Below are 6,000 nucleotides of genomic sequence, written 5' to 3'. Positions count from 1 at the left end.
TCAGAGTAAATCCACACTCCTCCTATGCCAGTTCAGTTGTGTAAATCTACTTGAATGCACAACCTGTTGCATCCCACAAGGATCTCAAGGTTGGCTGGCTGGCAGATATTGTAAATAATAAAGCAGAACAATGCTTTAAGACAGGCAGACAATAAATCAAGGGAGGGCGTGGAAGATAATGTCTTGCCGTGTGGCCTTGGATTTGCTGATGGACTTTTTGTTCCTCCTCTGTCAAGTCGTACATTAATGAGCAGCAAAAACAAGAGCAAGAGGCCTGCAGCCGGACTGATCACTGACCACATGCAGCTTACTTTCACAAATGGGAGGAGTGGGAAGATAAATGGGTGGTGTTGGGTCGAGCCATCCAACATACTGGCGTAAAATCTGGTCGCAGCGCACCACCACGGAGGATACAGGCCCAGTGAGGGCCAGCAGGGCGAGGGATCCCACGAGGCCCTCCTCCTACACCGAGCAGCATCGTTTATTTCAGCCAAACATGTAGCTCCAATTCCTGATATTAAGTAAAGTGCAGTAAACCTTAAAAACATGTTTTGATGTTCCAAGGGTTTTGCAATTAAATAAACCTACAAAAAGCACGCTTCTATGTTTGTAACACCTCGTTGGCCAACTTTTACTCCAACAGCTCACAGATTGAACATATACTCACGATGTGGCGGGTGTTTCCAGCACTATGAAACAAACATGTCAATAGTGAAAAGCATCCCATAATACATGGAGCTGTATAAATCACAGTGACTGACGGGTGATGGCGCCATCATTACTCACGTTTCATTGGATAATCAGTGCACATTTGCTGTGGGAAGCTTCACGGCGTTTCATACGACTTTGAGGCACTTCAGATGCTCACACACTGAACCGGTCAGTTTTAATGCACGAGGGGGGCACTAATGTAGCCGATACAGCCCAAAGGTCTCGGAGGTCTATTACCGTTGAGAACAGAAAGCTCTCATGACTGTGTTGGGTGTTGGCGGTACAATGTCTGTTCGAATCCCACTTTGGCTCTGCATCGGTGCCTCGAGAGAGGCGTGGACTTGGACATGAAAGACGAGAGCAAAGCTGCCACTTTGGACCGCTCTGATCCCCGAGCCTTCGGTTGGACCGCCAGTTCAGAAGAAGAGGCTGCTGTCCACATTTTTCCAGTGTTGAAAAAAACCCACCAGTGGGGATGAGTGAACGGAAACGGGACAAATTGCCCTCAACCCTCCACCCCTTGATGCCAACGATCCAAATGACAGGGTTGCCGTATAAATAGTGTGCAGAGATGGCTGACGAGTGCTTTTGTGGCCAGCATTACACACATCCTGTCACATATGGTGCTCAGCCGAACATGCCAACACACACTGTGGCTGGGCGAATATGGCTGCAGACCTGGGGTCAGGACAAATTGCCTCGCTGGGTGTCTTTGCCAGATGAGGTCCGCGGCTAATCAGCAGAGATGCACAGTGGCGTGGGCGGGAACGTCTGCTGCTTTCAGCATAGACAAAGTGAGAACGTCACCGCTGAACGATAAAGACGAGTGGTTTGAGGAGTCAAATGGAAACAGTTCAATCTTCTTTTCAGTTTCTACAGAGCAGCTGAATATAGTCCGTTTTTATTACATCTGATATGAGCATATAATAAACTGGTAAGAGCTCAGAGCGAGCATTCATGGTCCAGCAGAGGGAATCGGGCATAGCGTGAACTCAACTCTCTGTGGTAAAGAGGCCAGTAGTGTAACAAATAGACGGTGGAAGTCTCATACTCAGGCTCTGTAACAGTCTTGATGATCTTTATTCAGGCTACAAAAACAAGAGGCCAAACGTGTGTTTTGTGAGTCACGAGAATCGAGTGCAGATGGGCGTTTATCCAGCCAGAAATTCTCTCAATGTGTTCCTGAGGTGGGCACGAACAGATGACCAACACGAGAACTAAATGCCTGCGGCCACGGTGGTCACCGAGAACTGGTCACGAGAGAGGATGAGCTGGATGCTTTACTTGTAGTTAGTCAACGCACAGAAACAGACGACAGACGACTTAAAACAGCGTCGAGCAACTTCTAACCAAGCTTTCAACAGAGCTGAATTTGCCATTGGCGCGACGGAGACGTCGGCTAACATTAGCGTAGCATCAGGCGGATTTCAGGCTAGCGTGTTAAATCTTAAATTTAAGTCTTAAATCCATCAAAACATTATCCTTTTCAAACCCGTATTGAATCAAAACTTGCTTTGCACACTTATTTTTCATGAGCTACTTTCTCCAAATATCATAGTTCCACATTCAGAACTAGTGCAATGAAATGCTTTACGTGGATTTAATAACCTATTAATTACACTTTTTTATTTAGAAAATCAATTTTCCAAAGGTTTAGGGGGAAGAAGTCTTCAAACGTCTTGTTTTGTCCGACCAAGAGTCAAAAGCCCAAAAGAGAATCAATTTACTATCGTAGGACTAAAAATACCGGGTTCTGTCATCTCACCATGGCCTTGTGAAAAATACTCTCAATATGTTTTAGCGAATACAACTTTTCAAGGATTGGCCCCTCGAGAGTGAAGTAAGTCCTTCCTGAATGAGCATCAAGATGTCACACAGTGTATAGACATCGTCTCACAGCTAAAGGTCACAGATCTGCACCAGCCTGTATGCAGCAGCACCCTTATTAATTAACTCAACCCCCACCAGCTCCACATGAGAGCATCCACTAAATGCCATTGGTAAAATATTTAAAATGTACATGAAAGGTGAACAAGAAGGGCTACAGCTCACCTGAGTGACAGCCGCTCTGACTTTCATACATTATGAATCAAAGAAGAGGCCACCTGTTGCTCTTCCTCCGCTCGATGAGAGCTTAAAGGAACAAGCGGTGTTCTCTCACGAGCACCGCGGGGCGGCCGAGCAAAATCTTTTACAGCGCGTTTAGGAGCAGCAGCTTGACCTGGGAACTTGGCCCACTGCACCATCACCTCCACCTTTTCTAGATCTAATCTAATCTAACGCGAGCTCCTGAGCGCACAAACAAATCAATACTGATGGATGAAGGTAAAAAAAAACACGTTTTTGGAGAGACGGCTTTGGAGAGTGGAACATTAAAGATCAGTGCACCCCACATCCACGTGATTACGATGATTCACAAGAGAAGGAAGATCCAGGCAATGGTTGGGTCAGCTATTTTCAAGCCCTGGCATTGGTAAACAGCATAAACACTGCAATTACATGGTTACAGCAGATGCACTTTTCCAGGGTAATTAGCCCCCATTTCAAAATGAGGGGGTTCCCTGAAGGACGATGCTCCACATACGGTGCGTTATTTCTACAGCGAGATCTCTTGATGGCCAAAAAGATCCTGAAACACAGACAAGTACTTTCCAGACATGATACAACTCATTACTGTACATCCCCAGGCAGGAGGTAAATGTTACGCACTGGTTTCTGAGGCGATGGCGTCTTTGTTGGCATCCAGAAAGGAAATCAACTCAAATGCAAGCTGTAGTTTCCTTGCTCCCTGTACTGATGCAGTTATTCATGTTGACACGCTGACCGAGATGCCGAATAGACAATCAGCGATAACCCAACGATTAAAAAGGTACCACTTCCCACCGTCGTCTCTTGGATGTGAGCGCGCAGGGTCGTCAACTCGACCCAGCAGCACTGCTAGATCACCAAACTTGCAATCTGTGACAGCTTGCATTGTAATCATAGGAGATGCATTATTTATTGAAAAACATGATACTGTAAAAGTGGAACGTTGGGCAGGAAAGCAGCGTAGGCGAGCCCAACAGGCTTAATCGCTCCCCAGTCGGTCCTTCGTCGGCACGCCGCTCAGACTGCAAGCAGGGTTTTACGGAAACATGTATTGATTTTATGGCTCAGAGGCTCGATGATTTTTCATTATTGGAGTCTCTGATAACACTAAAGCCCAAAAAAGGACATCGAGCTGTCTGTTACAACTGGACTGAATTATGTGGATGAATGTTTTTTGTCTGATTGCTTTCCCCTCTCCCCAAGACTCTAAGGTCTCAAGACCAGAAGCAAACCCAGGCCGCTGTCGTTATTCAGCAGGCAGCGTACCCATCGCCTACCAAGCCGCTCCATTCCAGTGGCTTTCAATGACCGTAAACTGGTGAACGGGATGTCCACCAAAAGCTTACAAAACAGATGGTAACAATTCATACTTTCACTGCTAAACAACAATAAAAATGCAATAATCAGTTAAACAATTAAAAGAAATATAAAAGATAAAGAAGCGGCGCAAAACTTTGAGGAGCGGCATGTCCCTGTAGGGAACAGCACTGGTCCACCTCAACGTCAGACCACCTTGAGTGAGCCTGAGTTAACTTAACGTCTGGACTAAGCCCATTTACTCTAATCAGCAGGTGGTAAGAAAGAAATGAGAGTGTTGCTTGGGTCTGGAGGAGACTGTGACTCAGACAGCACTGAAGGCAAAGGTACAAAATCCACGGCCCGCCACTGCGACACAGTTACGGCACTTTCTGGATTCTTCTTTGAAATAGTATCCATGAAGTTAAATATAGAACTGATATGCATGTGGAGAACAAACGCGTGGCCCTACCTCTATTGGCATTTGCTCGGCTCTCACCGCTTCATCCTTTTGCGTGTGTTCGAGCGAGGCTAAAAAAAATCTGCCTGGCATCAAAAGCTGCTGTGTGGCGACAGAAGACTGTAATGGAAAGCCTCTCACTCAACCACCGGCCTCAGCGGCAGAAAGAAAAGACAGAACGAAGAGGCATGTGAGTGATTTCCTAAAACCCACTAAAGACAGAACCACAGAAGCCTGCGGGGGCGAGAGCAGCTAAATGACATCAGCAACGTGCAGCGGCAACAACAGCTTTCCATGTCACATTTACATTTTTATGTTTACGCCGTCCGCAATGACTCACAGCTTGAGGCGGTTCAGTCGTCACCTGATTGCCAGTCACATTCCTTTGAGTTGCGTGCATAAGCAGTCTTCGCCGAAATATCTAATGTTTGGTTCCAGCCACCGTGTCTAACCGGGTACTCGCCGTGGCGATGGATTGATCTGTGCGTTCAATGACTTCAATCATCCGTGCAAGTGTGTTTGGTCATGCACTCAAAAAAACAAGGAGACAAGAGAGGAGGCGACAGACTGAAAGAGCAGAGAAGAGGAGTTTATATTCGTTTAGTTTGGCTTTTTTGATGTGAAAAACACGAAAAGCACACACCTCAAGATAACACAGCGAGAATAACAGCAGTGAACGCACTCTGTAGGCTTTGAGTTGTTCAAACATCATGCATTCAAACGGATGAAAATGTAAAATGTAAATCATAGCAGAAGAAGGCCCTCCATAAGGTTCCAAAAGAAGCAGATTTTAATGCAAAGTTTGACATTTTATGAGATGCTTTTATTCGCTGTCTTGCTGAGCGTTAGCTTAGAAGATTGATGCCACTCTCGCATCCCTGGACAATTAGCGACAACCATCTTAGTTTAGCATATGAAGGGCAAAACAGGAAGTAACTCCTCTCACCAAGAAATAATCCAGCAAGTAGCCCTCCATGAACTACAACTTTTAACAGGGTTATAACTCAAGCTGATGCCAAGAATCGTTATTATATTATACGATTTAAATTGATGAGGACCAAGCCAATCAGAAGGCGATCTTTTCTTTCCTGTAGTTTTACAACTCTAATCTGTGCGTCGTTTGTCAAAACGTGAAACATTACTTCGTTGCAAGGTGCCAGGTTGGCAAAATACACAGACTGACATGATCCAACTAATAAATCTTCCAGTTTTCTACCTGAGTAACTTGACAAGAGGCCAGTATGTGGAAGAAACAGAAGAACACGGGTTTATATTTAATGAACATTCATAAATCTAAAGTATCAGCTGCGACTGATCAGGATCAGAGCCTGAACATCTTCATCAGTACCTGCAGATTGAAGTATAACCTGTCATTAGTGAGTTTTTTATGCTGGTGAACAGATTATTTTTAACTTCTGGATTAGAAATCTCCCACCAACATAATA

Source organism: Clinocottus analis, unplaced genomic scaffold, assembly GCF_023055335.1.
Source record: "Clinocottus analis isolate CAN_PGR_092001 unplaced genomic scaffold, fCliAna1.0.p SCAF_20, whole genome shotgun sequence".
Classification (NCBI taxonomy): domain Eukaryota; kingdom Metazoa; phylum Chordata; class Actinopteri; order Perciformes; family Cottidae; genus Clinocottus; species Clinocottus analis.
The sequence above is the reverse complement of the archived record's forward strand: the minus strand, read 5'-3'. Positions refer to the sequence as shown.